This window comes from Elephantulus edwardii, unplaced genomic scaffold, assembly GCF_000299155.1.
Source record: "Elephantulus edwardii isolate Elephantulus edwardi_28Jun2011 unplaced genomic scaffold, EleEdw1.0 scaffold00028, whole genome shotgun sequence".
Lineage (NCBI taxonomy): Eukaryota > Metazoa > Chordata > Mammalia > Macroscelidea > Macroscelididae > Elephantulus > Elephantulus edwardii.
The window spans coordinates 12,486,483-12,506,443 of NW_006399778.1; positions in this window are offsets into that span (position 1 = coordinate 12,486,483).

The window sequence follows — 19,961 nt, forward strand, 5'->3', positions numbered from 1 at the left end:
CCATCCTTATTCACTCTCTAGAACTCAGCAGTATGCAGTATAGCAAGTGATTAAAAAGACCATGATCTGAATCAGGCATACTATACTCCTCAAGCTAACATTGTTGCTCTTCAATAATGTAGAAAGGTCTCTGACTGCAGACTTTGCTAGTATGATACATCTCCTAATCTCCAGACTGCTGGTATAAAGTGTATTGATTGTGGATCCAAGTAAGATGAAGTAGTTGACAGTTTCAGTCTTTTCTCCATCTATCATGATGTAACCTGCACTTACAGGTGATGGTGGTTGTTGATTTCCTTCGAGTCGTTCATGACCCAAAGTGACCCTGTGAACAAAATTCCTGAAGCCCCTCTACAACTATTAATCAAAATTTATCAAAGTTCATGGAGTTTCCAGAAGCATGTGGTTTAGGAAGTGGGTATACTTATATCTCATGTGAAACATAGATCAAAAAGCTGTTGTGAGAACAGAGCAAAGGAGCATTAAAATTAAGAAAAATGTGCATCAGCGTTGTATCATTTTTCAATACCTGCTCAATCTGTATGCTAAGCAAATTATTATGTGAGAAGCTGGATTCTAGGAAGAAGAATGTGGCATCCGGACTAGAGAAAGACTCATCAATAACCTTCAGTATGCAGATTACATAACCTTGCTTGCTGAAAATGAGGAGAATTTAATACACTTGCTGTAGATTAAACACTGCAGCTTTCAATATGGATTGCATCTCAATGTCAAAACAAAAATTCTCACCACTGGACCAATAGGTGATATCATGATAGATGGAAAAAAGTTTGAAACTGTCAACAGTCTCTTATAGACTTGAAGGCATAACAAAACATTTCCACCTTCGTGACTTGCTGGCATTTGAAATGGCATTGGCCTATCTTCTAGAATCAAAGCAACACGCAACACGCATGACCAACTGAGAGAGAGTGGCACATAGTGAACCCTCTTTAAATGCTAACTCTGTTATTACTTTGTTGTTATGTCCTGACCAAATAGGAAGTCAACCCCAAGCATAATTGGAAGGAGGACATAGTTCATCCACGTTTCCTTCTCTCTCCCAGCTGTGCCAACTGTGTAGCTGTTAGGACCTGATAACCAAGGCCCATTTACTCAAGATCTGTCTTTGGCAACGATAGCTCCTACTTATCCATCAGGGTTACCATGTGCCAGGCACAATGACCTTGTGATAGTCTCTTTCCTAATACACTGTTGTGAAGTTGGTATGATTGTTCCCATTTAGTAATTGAGGAAACAGAGGCTCAGAGTGGGGAGAAGAACAGCCTGAGGCCCCATAACCAGGAAGACAAAAAGCTGTGATTCTGCCATCTATTCTTCTCACCCCCTCTCTGGTACACGTCCTGTTGGTATACGTCAGGAAGCCTCCAGCTGAAAACTGTGACTCAGTCCGCAGTGCTGGCATTTATGATCTCAGCTGATGAGACCAGAGGCTCTAAGTCTGGCTGTCTGTCAACTTGATGATGTTATCAGGGACTAGTTTCTTTCCTGCTTTCAACTCTGCCTCCATTAGGGTGTTGTCCTCTCCTCCAGATCTGGTTCTCTTCCAAGATGGCAGCCATGATTCCAGACCTCAATCAACACGTGGTAGCTTCCAGTGATGCTCTCTCTTACCCATTATTTCCTCAACTACTCAATCAACTTTACCCTTTGGACTGACTTAAATGATCATCATGATTGCTTTGTGTGGTTTAGACTCATTAGATTGACTCCTGAGAAAGGCTAGAAAGTCCTTAGATGAAGCAACAATTTGTGCTTTCCTAGACAAATTGTATTGGGAAAATCTACTGTCAGGGACCTCTCCAGAGTACTGAAGATAAACATTGTCAGTCTAGAGACTTAAGTGTGCTTGATCCAGGCCATGGTATCTGCAATCACTTGCTGTGCATCAGAAAGCTGAACAATGACTAGGGATGACAGGAGGAGAATAGATGTCTGTGAGTTGTGGTGCTGGAGAAGAGTATTGAATATAATATACCATAGACTGCTAGAAGAAGAAATAGGTTCGTACTGGAAAGGGTGAAACCAGGCTTCTCCTTGGAGGCAAGGATTCTGAAGCTTTGTCTGACGTACTTTGGGCATGTTGTAAGGAATGCCCAGTCCTTGGAGAGGGACGTCATGTTTGGGAGGGTGGAAGGACAGCACAAGAGAGGAAAACCCTGGATGAGATGGATTGACTCAGTGCCTGGAGTAATGGGGGTGAGTGATTCGGAGAAGATGAGATTGGCACAGGATAGAACAGGATTCAGAGCTGTTGTACATAGGGTCACTATGAGTCACAAGTGACTTTACAGCTCTTAAACAGCAGCAATAACTAATCTAATATGGAGCTCTGGTGGCATAGTGGTATGAAGCTATTCTACAATCCCAAAGGCGTATGGTTCAAATACACCAGCTGGCTGTATGGGAGAAGGATGGGTAGTCTCTCATGTAGTTTACTGTTTCTGAAAACTCACTGGAGATTAAGCTATGAGTCATTTCCAACTCAACACACACAATAACAATGACAAATCTAATGGTTGGATGCTTGAATCTACCCAGCAGCACAGCAGAAGAAAGGCTTGGCAATTTACTTCCATAAAATTACAGCCAAGAGAGAAGCCAAAATGGAATCCCTGGGGATGCACTCCAGCTCATATCTTTTCAACAGAGATCAGGCAAACCAAATGAAATGCCTACAGATTATAATCCTTGAGCTCTGAGCCCCAAAGAAGGAGTGACAGACTTGGAGCAAGCAGCACGTAGCAAGGGAGGTAGAACAAACACAGTGGCTGCGGAGAGAGATGGAGACCCATCCGATGCCTCACCATCCTGTGCAAGGAAGAAGGAACACAGGCAAGAAGACAGTCCCACAGAATCCCGAGACACAGACACAGTGAGGGTAGTTATCGAGGGAAATAAGACTAGCTAAATATAAGCAAAGTAGGCAAGAAGACTGGGAAGGTTGAGAGATTGTAGAAGAAGAAAGGCTAATGAGAAGGTCTAGTAGAATACGCTCACCATTAAGGCTGAAAGACCACACAGAGAAGACCTGTAGAATGGTGGGTGAATGTCCCCCCCACCCCACCCCCTTGGTTAAGTTTGAGCAAAAACTGGGAAATTGGTTGCATTAATGCACACTGGACCCAGAGTCATGATTTGTGAACTGAGGACTTTTTTAATTTTCCTACTGAACCCCTGCACATTCTGGGTCACCAGGGGTGAGCCCCGTTCCTACAGTCCCCATCAGCATAACAGTTAGGGGGTGACTGCTTTATCAACCAATCCACCCAGTTTTTTGGTTCTCCAAGCACCACCAATGTAACAAGTCCCTGCTCTGAGCTACAAGATGAAGAGGTGTAAAGCTGTGGTGTCCGTGTAATTGGCAGGAGGTTATCTAACAGACCTCAGATAGCGGCTTCTGCTGCCAGAGGAGCGTGTGCTCAGAGCTCACGCACACCAGGATCCTGTTCCATCTGTGCAGACTCACTCGTGGATTATGTAAAAGCCATAGAAGACACCGGGCCATGCTTGCTGCTCTGCTTCTGCTTATTTGTTTTTATTTCTGCTTTCTTCTTTGTTTTCTCTCTCTCTCTCTCATTTCTTTTTCTACTTTGTTTCTCTTTTAGATTTATTCCACTTCTCCTTCCTCTTCTTCATTGTTACTCATTTTGTTTCCAGCCTCCTTTCCCCTTCCTTTTCCTTCTTCTGTACTCTCCAACTGGAGGTGGTCAGGGTTCTTCCAACACCTGCCACCTACCACTCCACCCAACAGGTGGATCAATGACAGACCGTAGTTGGCACCTGCTCAGCCTGCCTACAGTCACTTTTCTCAATTAGGTAGAAAATTGTTTCCACACTCCCACCATTTGTTCTACCTACCTGGCGACAGGGAGTGTTCCAGTGCTACCCAATTAGCAACCCAAGAAGTGCATCCACCCTGTCTGCTCAGATATAACAAAACAAAGCAAAACTAAAAATTAAGGCAAAATAAACCAACACATGGTATTGTTGTAGGTGCTGTCAAGCCAACAATGACTCGTAGCCACCCCATACACGACAGAGTGAGGCTTCACCCTCTCTTGTGCCCTCTCCACGTTCTCTGCCATAGTCAAGGCCATCGTTGTAATCCGTTCTGGTGAGGGTCTTCCTCTTCGTCAATTGAAAGCAAATCTCAAAAATGCCCAAGACATAACAGAGAATTCAAACCAATAAACAGTAGAGAATAACCAACCTATAACCTAAATAAAGAGCCAGGAAATCTCCTCAAGGAAGAACCAGTAATATCACTACCTGATAAGGAGTCCAAAAGATATATACCAGACCTTCCAAAAGTTCAAGGAAGCCAAAAAATAAAGCCAAAGAAAAAGAAAATATACAATACCCTAGAAAAACTCAGAAAACCAGTACAAGAAAAGAAATGACCAAGTAAATAGGCAATTATATCAGAGCAGAAATTAGAAATTTAGAAGGTTAACACAAAAATGTCATAGATAGATAATACATTGGAAGGATAAAGGAGTTGTTGTGTATCATTGCATCAGAACCAACCCATAGCTGGCCCTCTGGTGGGTTTTTGTTAATCGCTTGAGATGAGATTGCCTATTCTCCTACAGAGCAGCTAGTGGGATTTGAACCACATGTCTTTAGGACTGCAGCACAGTTTCTTGCCTCTAGGTTGCCAGGACATTGGAGACATCACTGACAGCAGATTTTTTCCAATGAAATATGTCTTCTGATTTTTCTGACTGCCACCTGTGGAGGTGTTAATTTTGGATTCAGGTAAAATTAAATAATTGACAATTTCAATCTTTTCTCCATCTATCATGATGTTGCATCTTGATACTGTGAGGTTTATCCCATAGAAGGGAACATGGAAAAAGGATTCCTGTGCAAATGATTTGCTAAGGGATTGCTCTTGAGAGAAACCTTCAAGGGCTGAGGAAGAGAAGCTAGGAGAGTGGTGAAAGCTAATAAAAAAGTTGGTTCCAAGAAAAATCTAGTCTCCACCTAACACCAAAGGGACTGTAGGGATATGCAATATGTAATTTGGCAGCATGCACAGAGGTAGGGACACCCTCCTCAATCAGCCATTGGTTACAAATAACCTCTAGTAGGGAAGGGGCAGGCAAGGTAGCTCTAGGAGGCAAGGGCAAGCCTTAATCTCCAGGATGCACTTAGTTGAGGTTGGGGAATAGGCCCAGCCAGGGATCTAGATGGACCCCAGCACTACCTGATACAACCTTCTCCCATCCATTGTTTCAGAGGTTCCCAAGGCAAGGTGAAATCTGTGTTTTACTGACTATGCAAAAACATTGACTATGTGGATCGTAACAACATATAGCTAATATTGAGAAGAATGGGAATCCCAGAACGCTTAATTATGCTTCTATAAAAATGATACCTAGACAAAAAAACTGTTGTCTCAACAGGGCAAGGGAACACTGCATGGTTTAAAATCAGCAAAGGAGTGTATCTGGGTTTTATCCTTTCTCCACACCTATTCAATCCATATGCTGAGCAAATCATTCAAGAACTTGGATTCCATGAAAAAAATTGTGGCATCATGATTGGAAAAAGATTAATTAACAACTTGTCTTATGCAGATGGCACACCCTTGCTTGCTGAAAATGAGGAGGACTTGAAGTGGTTGCTGCAGAAGATCAAAGAATATAGCCTTCTATGCAGACTGCATCTCAAAATAAAAAAAAAAAACCACAAAAATTCTTATCACTGGACCCCCAACAACATCATGATAGGTGGAGAGAAGATTAAAGTTGTATGCCCAATACAATATGTCCTTGGATCTCCTGACAGCTGGTACCAAGGGTGTTGATTGTAGATCCAAGTAACAATAGCCTAAGGACAACAAAAAAAAGTCCAGCAGCTATTTCTTGGGAAAAGAGTAACCAGAGTGCACCTCGGAGGCAAAGCTGTCAAAGCTTTTTTTTGTTTGTTTTTTTTTAATTATTTTATATTAGTTTGTTTACAAAGTTCATTTACATTGTGTTTCACACTATTCTTCACTCACATTACATTTCATACAACCATTAATATTCATTATGTTTTATAAAATTAGTCACCAGTGGATGACGTTTTGTCTCACATCCTTTGGGCATGTTGCTATGAGAGGTTATTCCTTGGAATGAGTCACTGTGCTTAGAAAGGTGGAGGATTACTGAAAGAGAGGAAAAACCTGTCAACAAGATGGATTGACATAGTGACTGCAGCAATGAGCTCAACTGTGTCAGAGATGATGAGGCTGGCTCGACAGGACAAGGTGCAGGTCTCTTGCTCATAAGATCATTATGAGTTGTACTTGACAGCAACTAACAATAAAACCTTCCTCAATCCTACTTCTTAGCTTGTGTTAATCTGGAAGCTGTGCTGAAGCCTCTCCACCATGGATTACCCTGCTGGTATTTGAAATATCAGTGACACAGTTTTCAGCATCACAGAAACACACAAAGCACCCCAGCAAACTGACAGACAAGTGCTGTTCTCATAAGAGCAAACTGTAAAAAAGTAAGCATATAATACACAAACTATAAACTAAGCAACAACACACAAGTTGGTCCCTGTGTTATTTTGGGAAAATATTCTGTCAAGGGTTTCTCCAAAGTGCTAAAAAGCAACAATATAGGTTTAAAGACTAAGGTGCATCTTATCTAAGGCATGGTCATTTCAATTACTTCTTATGCATCTTAGACATTGACTAGAGAGGACAGAGAATTGTTGTCTTTGAATTGTGATATTGAAGAAAAGTACTAAATATTCCACGGACTGCCACAAGAACAAATATGATTTTTGAGAGTGTGCCCCCAGAGTACACCTTAAAAGGCAAGAATGGTGAGAGGTTGTCTCACATGCTTTGGACAAGTTAAGAGGAGGGACCAGTCCTTGGAAAAAGACATCATTCTGAGAAAAGTAGAGAGAAAGAGAGGAATAAACCCCAATAAGTTGGATTGATAAATTAACACTCAGCATATCAGAAATTATTAGGATTGTACAAGAGAGGACAAAGTTCAGATCTGTGGCTCCTAGGGTTGCTATGAGTCATTGTCAACTCAATGGCAACTAAACACCACCTCTAATAAGTCCAGTAAGTGTGAGTATTGTCTGTGAGTTCTCTGTGGCCAACAAATTATTGACTTCAGTAGAAAAATAGTGTCATGGGATGGATAAGTGGTGTTAGAATTGTTGGAAGGAACTCTGGAATATGAGTGGGGTTGTGTCTGACATCTTAAGAATCAGCTTTGTACTGACATCCAAGCAGATATATGTGCACCCATGTTTATTGTGGCTTTGTTCACAATAGCAAGGAGCTGGAAACAACCCAAGTGCCCATGAACAAACTAATGGATAGAGAAGCTGTAGTATATTCACACAATGGAATACTATGCTGCATTGAAAAACAAGGAACTCATGCAATATTATTCAAAATGGGTGACTTTGGAGGACATTATGCTGAGTGAAGTATCTCAGTCACAAAAGGACAAATACTGCATGGTGCCACTATTGTAAAACAGGACTGGTCTTGGGGTTGGGGAGAGACTGAGTAAGATGGGTTCAATAATGTATACTGCATTGAAACAGATGAGGGAGAAAACTGTTTAAAAGGGATATGTGATTAGGTATTTTTGTCATGACAGGTGTCTAGAGCGAAGGCTACATGGTGGAGTGGACCTGGGGGAAGGTTTGTAAAACAATGAAAGAATATTTCTTTTACTTTTCCAAGAAGGTAGTGTACTAGGGAGGACAGTTGGGAAGGGAGAAAAGTGCAACAATGAATGAATGGAAATCCAAAGTCTCTGTAAATTTTTACTGAAATTAATAATACATTTAAATAAAGGAAAAAAATCATCTTTGTGCCGTTGATACTCTTGATGAATATTCTTCCCCCTTGTGAAGTTAGGGAGACCACAAGATGCCTCATCTATACCTGTCAGATAGTTTTTATAAAAATAAAAAAAAATGCCCAAATCTCTAGGACACAGCAAAAGCAGTATTTCTTTTTATTATTATTTTATATTTTTATTCATTCATTGTTTCATTTCCCTCCCTTCCTCCCTCTTTCCCTTCCCCAGTCCACTTTGCAATGCACCTCTTGTTCCAGATTTTTGCCATACATATAATGTCCAATCTTATTTCTTTCAGTATTTAGAGATGAATGTATACCAATATATGTAATATCAAAAGAGAAGAAAACAAAAATCAATATTAACCCAACAATTCCTACAATTAGAAAAATGACACCAAAAAAATCTTACAATTTCCAGAAGGAAGGCATCAGTAAAGATCAGAAACTTATTCAACTGCTGTTAAGTCAATTCCTAATTACAGTAATACTCTATCAGGTTTCCAATGCTATAAATATTGACAGGATAAAATTGTCCACCTTTCTCCCATAGAGTGATTAATAAATTTGAACTACCAATCTTCTTTTCAGTTCAACATGTAACCCACTATAACATTAATGCTCTTTAGTAAAGATTATAAAGAACAGAAAAATAATAGAAAGAATAAATAAGATTATAAATTGATTCTTCAATATGATTAGCAAAGTTGACAAACCACGGGCAAACTTAAGAAAGGAAAAAGGAAGAGAAGGAAGTAACAGAATTATTAAATTAAATAGGCAAATCACAACAGAACCATAGCCACATCAGTCCCTGCAGCAAAGGCGTTTGGTAAAATCTAATGTCTATTAAACTCTTAGCAAGTTAGGAATAAAAGGGAAATTCCTCAATATAATTAGAGACATCCTTGGATAGGGAGTTTTAGTGGCATAGTCCACAGGAAATGGCACTTTTAACCCCAAGGTTGTGTTAAGGCAGGTTGAACCCACCAGCAGCTTCTTTGGAAAGAAATGAGCAATGTACCCCTGTGCAATTTGCAACCTCAGAAACCCAGTAGAGGTTTCTCAGCCTCAGAGATGAGACGGTTCTGACTCAATAAAATGAGCGAGTGAGAGAATCATAAAAGGACATCAGACTTGGAAATATATAGGACTGGTAAAAAAGAGGATGGTACCCAACTCGATGGAATGGTGAAGTGACTGCAGCAAGGGGTTTAAGAATAGCAAAGATTGTGAGACTGAGTTTCATTCCATTTGTGTATAAGGTTCACTACAGGTTAGAGTCAACTCAGACACCTAAACCAACCGCCACACAACATAAAATCAACAACAGACATTATTCTTAATGGGGGGGATACTCAAAGTGTTCCCTTTTCAAATAGAAACCAGAGACAAATGTTCTCTAACACAACCCTTTTCAACAATTGTATCTTAGTCAGGGCAATAACACAAGAAAATGAAATTAAAGGTATTCATATTGGCATTCGTAGTGCCCCTATGAGTCGGCTGTACTCAACTCGATGGCATTTAACAACAATAACAACAACAATAACAAAAATCCAACAAATTGGTAAAGTCACAGTCTTGGACCTGTGTTGTGCAGATGGCACACTTGGCTTGTTGAAAGTAAAGAGTTCTTCAACCCTTACTGCAGAAGTTCAAAGACGACCATCTTCAACATGAATTACATCTCCAAACAAGTCTGTCTTAGAGGAAGTACAACCAGGATGCTCTTGAGAGGTAAAGATACTGAAACTTCATCTCACATACTTTGGATATGAAGAAAGGATATGCCAGTCTTTGGAAAAAGACATCCTGCTGGGAAAGGTAGAGAGTCAGAGAAAAAAAGAGGAAGACCCTCAACAAGAGGAGTTGATACAGTGGTTGAAATGAACTCAAGCATGTAAAAGATTGAGGATGGTACAGTATAGGGCAAACGTTCAGATCAGATCTGTTGTTCATTGGGTTGTGATGAGTTGTAGTTGATTTGATGGCACCAAATGGCAATTTAAGGCCAGCGAGCTCTGGTGGTCTTTTCCATGCTGCCAACCCAAAGGCAGCACTTCTCTGGTGGTTCAAATCCACCAGCTGCTCCTTGGAAAAAAGATGGGCATTCTCCTCCCATGCAATTTAAAGCTTCTGAAAACTCATAGAAGGTCTGTTAGTTAGTTCAGTCTCTAGAGCAGTGATTTTGAAATTTTATTTGGTTTGATTTTATGGCATAAATGGAATTTTTAACCATAATTTAATATGTACAAATGGCAGAATGTGAAGATCTTATAAAAAAGCAAATTCTTAAGTACCAAAAAAAAGAAAACCTTCTCTAAAAGAGAAAAAGGAGAACTAACAACATACCTCGTGAGGAATTAATTTTAAAAATCTATGTTGTTGTTGTTGTTGTTTTGATGTGCTGTCGAGTCGCTTGCGGCTCATAGCGACCCTGTGTACAACAGCCCTAACCTCTGCTCTGTCCTGTGCCAATCGCACTGTCTCTGACACTCCCATCCCTATTATCCCAGTCACTGAATCAATCCACCTCCTAGAGGGCCTTCCCCTCCTGCACTGTCCCTCCACCCTCCCAAGCATCATGTCCTTCTCCAAGGACTGGTCTCTCCTTACACGTGTCCAAAGTATGTTAAACGGAGCCTCAGAATCCTTGCCTCCAAAGAGCCACCCAGTTTAACCCTTTCCAGGATGAATCTGTTTGTTTTCCTAGCAGTCCACGGTACTCTCAAAACTCTTCTCCAGCACCACAGCTCAAAGGCATCAATTCTCCTTCTATCCTCCTTGGTCATTGTCCAACTCTCTGATGCATAACAAGTGATTGTGAAGACCATGGCCTGTATCAGATGCACCTTAGTCTCAAGAGAGACATGATTGCTTCTCAGTACTTTGGAGAGGTCCCTAACAGCAGACTTTCCCATGGCAATGCGCCTTTTAATTTCCTGGCTACTGGTGCCAAGAATGTTGACTGTGGAGCCAAGCAAACTAAAGCTGTGAATAATCTCAATCTCTTCACCATCCATCCTGATGCTGCCAATTTACCCAGTGGTGAGAATCTTTGTCTTCTTGACATTGAGCCTCAATCCATATTGGAGGCTGCAGTCCTTGACCCTCTACAGCAGGTGTTTCAGGTCCTCCTCAGTTTCAGCAAGCAGGGTTGTGTCATCTGCCTAACGCAGATTGTTGATAAATTGTCCACCAATCTTGACCCCACATTTCTCCCCATAGAGCCCAGCCTCCCGGATAATCTGTTCTGCAGACAGGTTGAAGAGGTATGGAGATAGGATGCATCCATGGCGTACGCCCTTCCCAATTTTGAATCTATAGAAAGCCCTAAAACCTCAACAAGAAAAAGACAAGCAATCCAATTTAAAAACAGACTGAGATCACGAAAAGACATTTCATCAAAGAAGACAGGAAATGCTCACATCATTAGCTATTGTTTTTGTTCATTGCAGTAGAGTTGGAACCACCTAATAGGTGGCCCTGTAGTAGATTCAGAGACTATAAATCACACGGGCAGAGATTGCCTGTCTTTCTCCTTCAGAGCAGCAAGTGGATTCCAACTGCTTGCTGTTGGGTTTCCAGCACAACCACTAGGTTGTATCCACCAGGCCACCATTAAAATCTCTATGCAGCACAGTTCTACTCTGACACACAGGAGTTGGGAGTGAGTGAGAGCAACAACTTTTGGTTTGCTTGAGAAGGTCTAGACAAAATTATTGGTGTTAGCAATAAATATGGGATGCTGGAGGAGAGAGCTCAGGGCTAAGGACTGAAACACTCTCAGAAGTAAGGCTAGGTTGGGTTGGAGGCCTAGGCTGTGCCTACTGTACTCTCCCTGTGGGAGCAGTTAACTCCCTAGAAAAAAGTCAGCCACACAGGAAGTGATCACTTGATATTTGTTGGATAAATGAATTCAGCCAACATTCATATCAGTTTATTAAAGTTGTGAGACTTTGGACCACGAAGTGGACTGGGCAGTTGGGTCCAAGGAAAAGGCAGATTCATCCATCCTCTGACAATTTGCAACCCAGAGGGTTCATTTGATGTGATAAGAAGCAAAGGAAGGAGATACCTATAAAGGATCTTATACTCTAGCCACCCATAGCCCCTGATCAGGGATGGAAATAGAAATTAGGATGCAGGCACTGGCCTGCTTGTTCCTTCTGAGTTATCAGGTTATGTAAAGATACACCCAGTGGAGGAGGGTGGAGGGGACACAGATTTGATCTGTCAGAGGTAGAAATGGAAAATCTCAGCAGAAGGTCAAACTAGAATGAACTAGTTCGAAGCCTTGGCAGAAAACTGAAACTAGGAGATGAGTCACTAGCTGATAAGTACCAGGGCTGAGATTTGAACTTAGTCTCTCTGGCTTCAGGGTCACGTCCCACACTGCCTCCCACACTCTTTATTGGAATTAGTCTTTAACTCAACCATGGGTGCCCCTTGGGGTAGGGATTGGTTAACCACACCAAGGCACACAGAAAAGCAGGCAGGTCTCATAATGACAAACAGCTCTTGAATTTTGGAACACTATAACCCACACAGGGCCCCAGTCCATCCATTAATCAACACCCTCCTCCCAGCCCCTGGATCCAGGTCCAATATACCCAGCCCAGGCACAGAGTTGATGGGCTGCTGCCTTCCCCAGTTCCTGTCTACTTTTCCAGCTGGATTTTCTCCCCCAAATATCCACTCTCATTACACAGACTCCCCATTTCAGTGATGAGCAAGGAGGGCTGGAACTCCTGCCTTCTTCCACTCTCTTCCATTGTCCCAGTGCCCCTAGGGAGGAATAGGAACATTTGCATTAGGGTACCTAACATGTTAGCTCAGTATCCAGGCCAGCACTAAAACTGACCCTCTCCCAGGGAAGCCTGGTCGACCACAAGTCAGAATCCAATCCTCAGACTCACCCAGGTTAGTGGGGCTTGCTCTCCAGAGCTTTTTGCTTACTGTTAGCTGCTGTCCAGTTGGCCCCCGATGCTGCCCACTCCTGTGCCTTCTCTGTGATCATTTGCACATCAGACTACCATAATCCACAGGGTTTTCATTGTCTGGTTTTCGGAAGCAGGTTGCCAGGTTGTTGTTTCTCCTTTGTCTTAGTCTGGAAGCTCTGCCGAAACCAGCTAGCATCCAGTTACACACTTGAACCATTTCCAACTCATGGAAATCCTGACAGAGAAGACTTGACCCTTAGGGGGGGAGTTGTGTTCGTTTGTTGTTCTGTGGTTTGCATGTTGCTGTGTTGGTATAAGTTTTATCACTAGTTTATCAAATACCAAATAGTTTGCCTGTGGAAACTCTATGAACTTGGAGAAACGATGAAAGTTATACAAGTGTTCACAGGTCTTTCGTTCATAGGGTCACTATGAGTCATCTATGACTCAACGGCACTTAACAAGAACAACAGCAGCAGCAAGTCAAATACCAGCATCATCGTCCATGGTGGGCAGATTTCAGTAGAGCACCCAATTTTAGATAGATTAGGAAAGAAGAGTCTACTTCTAAGAAAAACAAAATCACTAATGGAAACTTTATAGGTAACAGGAGTGCATTATCTGACATAGGGCCAGAGGATGAGCACCTTAGGTTTGAAGGCACTCAAAATAAGACTGGAGAAAACCTACTATTTCAAAGTTCTGTTGACCATGATGGTATATATGAGTGGAGTAAGGGTTTCAAGAACTTCACTTACTGATGTGACATAACTCAAAATGAGAAGAAATGGCTGCCAGCATTTATTAGTGATTGAATATGCAATGTAGCAAGTATGAATCCAGGAAAATTTGAAATTGTCAATAACTAAATGGATCATGACTAAGAATTAGTGAGCTGAAATGGACCGGTATAGACACCTTTAAATTGGATTATCATATGGTCTGCTATGCTAGAAATGACAAATTGAAAAGGAATGGCATCCCATTCATTCTCAAAAAGAACATTACAAGATCTATGGCTGAAGCAAAATGCCATCAGTGATAGGATAATAACCATATCTGTATGAGGAAGACAAAGTCATCTATTATTCAAATGTGTACACCAACAATTAATACCATAGGTGAACAGATTAAAATTTTTTATCAACATCTGCAGTTTAAAATTGATCAAACATGACAATCAAAATGCATGAATGCATAGTGGCAGGAATGTGAAAGTTGGAAACAAAGGAAAAGAATCCCTGCTTGGAAACTATGGCCTTGGTAATGGAAACAATGCCAGAGATACCATTATACTATTTGAAAATACATCCTTCTTTTTTTAAATAGTTTTATTTTAATTGGGATTTTAATAAAAGTTTACAGAAAAAGTTGAATTTTCATTCATTCATTGTTGCACATATCCCCACTCCCTTCCTCCCCCGACCCCAGTATACGTTAAAAAAAAAATCAATTATTGTTGCACAATTTCCTCCCTCCACACCCACAACGCAGTCCTCTTTGCAATGTACCTCTTATTCTGGGCTGTTGTCATGTGTGTAATACCTAATCATACATAACAACAACAACAACATATTCCTTTTAAAAAGTTATTTCCTTCATCCGTTCCAATGCAGTGTTCTTTATCTATCCACTCTTATACTATTTTCCCAGTCTCACATCATAGCCCTGCTTAATACAGTGGAATTATGCAATATGAAGTATTTGTCCTCTTATAACTGAGATATTTCACTCAGTAAGATAGATGTCCACTGGGGTCACCCAGGTTGTGTGATGTTTTATGAGTTCATTGGTTGGTTTTGTTGGGTTTTTTGTTTTTGTTTTTGGGGTTTTTTTTTTTGTTGGTTTGTTTTTTGTTGTTGTTTTTTTTTAATATTCCATTGTATGATTATATACCATAGTTTTTCTATCCATTAGTTTGTTGATGGGCACTTCAGTTGCTCCCATATTTTTGCTATTGTAAATAACACAGCAATAAACATGGATGTGCAAACATCTGCTTGGATGGTGGTTCTGGTTTCTTTAGGGTTTATTCCCAGTAGTGTCCTTGATGGGTCACATGATATTTCTATTTCCAGGTTTTTTAGAAAGCGTCAAGCCACCTTCCATAGTGGTTGCATCATTTTACACTCCCACCAGAAGCTAATAAGTGTTCCAATCTTTCCACAACCTAATCAGCATTTATTGTTTGCTGTTCCGTTGAACTTGGCTATTGTTGCTTGGGTAAGATGATATCTCATATTTGCTTTTATTTGCATCTCTCTGATAGCTAGGTATTCCGAGCATTTCTTCACGTGTTTGTTTGAAATCTGAATGTCTTCTTTTGAAGTGTCTATTCATATCCTGTGCCCATTTTACAATTGGGTTGTTTACCTTTTTCTTGTTGAGGTGTTAGAGTATGCTATAAATTTTAGATATAAGTCCCTTATCAGATACATCATTACCAAATATTTTTCCAAATCTCCGGCTTTCCTTTTTATGCTGTGGGAGAAGCTTTTTGATGTGCATGGGATTTAATTCTTAGAAGGTCCCATTCATGTATTTTGTTCTCTTCTGGTTGTAGGTTTTTCATTATGCTTGGAAGATTGTTCATGCTGTGGATTAGGGCTTCTAGAGTTCTTCTAAGCTTTTCTCTGATGAAGTTTATAATTTTCTGTTTTACTTCAACGTCCTTGATCCACCTTGGTTTTTATGTTTGGTGTGTGATGTGGGTCTTACTTGAGTTTTCTACAGATGGTTTTCCAATTTTGACAACACCATTTGTTTAAAATACTGTCATTTTCCCACTTAAATGATTTCATCTCCTTGTCAAAAATCAATTGAGCGTAGGTAAATGAGCTGATTTCTGGGTTCTCATTTCTGTTCCACTGATCTGTGTGTACCAGTGCCATGTTGTCTTGGCCACCACAGATGTGAAGTAGGATTTGAGATACCTCCTACCTTGTTTCTCTTTTTCAGGAGTGCTTAATTATTCAAGGTTTTGTGGGGTTTTGTTTTTTTCCCCCCATTTTAAATAAAATTGTAAATTGTCTTTTCCATTTTGTTGAAGAACAGAGTTGTTATCTGTTTTGGAATTGTCTTGAACTTGTAGATTGCCTTTGGTAGAACTGTTATTTTCATGATATTGAGTCTTTCCATCCATGAGCATGGAATATGCTTCCATTTCTATAGGTCTTATTTCTTGTAATTTTCTTTGGATAGGTCTTTTGTGTCTCTAGTTAGAGTTGCTCCCAAGTACTTAATCTTGTGATTAGCTATTGTGATAGGGTATTGTTTTTCTTAGCTCCTTTTCGGCATTCTCTTTGTAACAGTAAAGAAATGAAACAGATTTTTTATGTTGATCTTGTATCCCACTACTTTGCTAAATTGGCTGACTATGTACAGTACTTTCCTCATTGAATCTTTAAGGGTATTGGAATTAGTGAGATTGGCTCAGACATGGCAGGGTTCAAAACTTAATTTTCAAAAAAATTAAGGGTCACTATGAGTCATAGGCAACTCTATGGCACATAACAACAACAAGAAGTATATACTATCACACCATCTGCTTATAGAGCTTGTTTTACCTTCTGTTTGCCAATTTGAATACTTCTTATTTCCATCTCTTATCTTATTGCTCTCGATAAGACTTCCAGTGCAATATCGAATAGGAAAGGTGATAATTGGCATCCTTGTCTAGTTTCTGTTCTCAAAGAGAATGCCTTTAGTATCTTTCCATTGAAAATTATGTTGGCTCTTGGTTTTGCATATATACTTTTCATTATATTCAGGAATTTTCCCTCTATTCCTACTTTTCTGAGTGTTTTAACCAGGAAAATGTGTTGAATCTTGTCAAAGGTCTTTTCTGCATCAATTTATAGGATCATGTGGTTCTTGATCTTTGCTTTGTTAATGTGAGGAATTATATAGATTGTTTTTCTTATATCGAGCCATCCTTGCATGCTTGTTATGAATCCCACTCGGTCATAGTGATTTTTTCCCCCCCTAATGTACTTTGGATTCTATTGGCCAGGAGAAAATATTTCCTTTCAACAACATAAATAGTGACTATACATGTATCTAAGGAAAGTGGAACACAAGGAATTAGATAAAATTAGTTCATGGAGATGCCCAGCACCACCAGTCAGAACTAAGTCAAGGCCACTTGAGGAACAGATACATCAATTACTCATATACCAGTAAAAACTGAAGCTGAAAAACTTTACAACAAGCTCACAAAGTGCAGACTAGATTATATCACACCTGAGTTTGAATGCCATCTCAAAAATAGATTTGACACACAAAACACTAATGACCAAAGATCTTACAAGTTGTGGGATAGTATCGAGGACATGATATTGGAAGAAAACAAAATGTCGTTATAATGAGAGAAAGAAAGAACAGACCAGCATGGATGTCACAAGAAATCCTGAAACTTGGTCTTGAACATAGGACAGCTAAAGTGAATGGAAGAAATAAAGAAGTTATTTCAGAATATTTTAAAGGATAAACCAGAGAAAATAAAGTACTTAATGAAACAGTGAAGACTTAGTGTTAAAAAACCAAAAATGGAAGAACTCAGCATTTCCTAAGATGAAGGAACTGAAGAAAAAAAATAAATAAAGCTTCAAATTGCAATAAGAAAGGAGTCTATATTTAATTCAACAAGAAACAAAAGGAAATAAAAGGAATATACAATGTACTAAAATGACATAGACATCCAACCATTTCAGATGGTTGCATATGGTCAATAAACAATTGTATGGAAGGAAGAAGTCCAAGTTGCCCTGAAGACATTAATGAAAAACAAGGTTCTATGAATAAATGAATACCAGTTGAGATGTATACAAATAGATGTATTACTGGAAATGTTACTTTGTTTATACTAAGAAATTGAGATGACAGCTTATTGGAAGCTAACTGTTCAACTGATTGGAAAAGATCCATCCACATTTATGTCCATTCCAAAGAAGGTGATGCAACTGAGTGGAGAAATCATCTTTTAATACTATCATTGTCATGTGCAAGAAAAAATTTGATGAAGATAATTCAAATGAAATTGCAGCAACCCATGGACAGAAACTGCCAGAAATTCAAGTTGGATTCAGAAGAGGACATAGAAGGAGAGATTATCGTTTCTGATATCACATGAATTTTGGCTAATAGGAGAGAATGCCAATAAGACATTTGCTTAAGTTTTGTTGACTATGCAAATGCATAATATTTGACTGTATTTAACTGTAAAGATCGTGACAAATGATAGATACCATAGCAAAAAACGGGAATTCCTTAACAGTTAATTGTGCTTGTGCAGAACTTGTACATCAACCAAGAAGACTGCCACTTGAACAAAATAAGGGGATATTACATGATTTAAAATCAGGAAATGTATATGTAAATGTTGTCTTAAATCTGTTCGATAAGCAAATAAACCAAGAAACCAGACAATAGGAAGATGACCTCAGCACCTTGTACTGGAGGAAGAGTCATTAACAACCTGTGATATGCAGAGGACACAACCTCCTTTGCAGAAAACAGAGAAGATTTGAAGCATTTACTGGTAAAATCTAAAGGCTACAGCCTTCAGTCACACTTTATGGACCATGTGAAGGTGTTTGACTGTGTGTATCATAACAAGATAAGGCTTACTTTGAGAAGATAGGAATTCCAGAATACTTATTTGTGCTCATATGAAACCTAGACCTAGGCCAAGAGACTATTGTGAGGACAGAGCAAGGGAACACTTGTTGTTGTTGTCATCGTTATGTGCGAACGAGTCGCCCTAAACCCTGCACTAACCTGTGCCAATCTCACTGTCTCTGACACACCTACCCCCATTACCTCAGTCATTGAATCAATCCATCTCATCGAGGGTCTCCCTCTCCTGTGCTGTCCCTCATGGTTTAAAATTAAGAAAGGAATATTTCAGAGTCATATTCTCTCTTCCTATGTATTCAATATATATGCTGATCAAATTATTCAAGAAGCTGGACTCTATGAAGAAGAATGTGGCATCAGGATCAGAGAAAGGTTCACCATTAACTGTGTTACACAGATGACAAAACCTTGCTCACTGAAAGTGAGAAGGACTAAATGCACTTGCTGCAGAAGATCAAAGGATACAACTTTCAATATGGATTGCATCTCAATATCAAGAAAACAAAAAATTCTTACCACTGGACCAATAGGCAACATCATGATAGATGGAGAAAAGTTTGAAACTGTCAATAACTTCATCTCACTTGGAACCATAATCAATACCTTTAGTACCAACAGTTGGTGGTCTAGTGGTAAGAATCTACTCAGCAATCCTGAAGGCTCGCAGTTCGAATCCACTAGTTAGTCCATAGCAATAGATGGGCACTCTCCTCCTGCGTGATCTACTGCCCCTGGAGGATCAGCTATGAGTTGGTTCTGACTTGACAGCAAACAACAACATTGCACTGGGAAAGTTTGCAGTCAGGAACCTCTCCAAATTAGTGAGGAGCAATGATGTCAGTTTGAGAACTAAAATGCATCTGATTTAGTCCATGGTCTTTCTGGTCAGTTGCTATGCATCGGAGAGCTGAACAATGAAGAAGAATCTAAGAGGAATAATCGCTGCCTTTGAGCTGTAGTGTTGGAAAAGAGTACTGAATATCCCATGGGCATTCAGACAGCCAAACAAATAAACAACTATTGGCATGGAGAAAGTGCTGCTAGAGTGCTCCTTGGAGGCAAAGACAATAAAGCTTCATTTCATTTCTGACATGTTGCTAGGAGAGGCTATTCCTTGGAGAAGGACATCATTCTTGGAAAGGTGGAGGTTTGGTGACAGAGAAGACCTTCAACCAGGTGGATTGACACAGTGACTGCAGCAATAAGCTTCAGTGTGTCAGGAAGTGCGAGACTGGAAAAAGATAAGGCAGGCTTCAGATCTGTTGTTCATATGGTCTCTATTGATTGTACTTGATAGCACCTAACAACAACAACATAAACTTTGGTATGAATTATATATCGACATAAAGAAAACAACAATCCTCACAACTGGACCAATAAACAATATAATGTTGGGAAGATTGAAGTCATCAAAGATTTAATTTTACTTAAACCCACAGTCAATGTCCGTGGAAGCAGCAGTAGAAAGCAGAGAGTACCAGAAGAATGTCTATCTATTTTTTATTGACTATGCAGAGGCA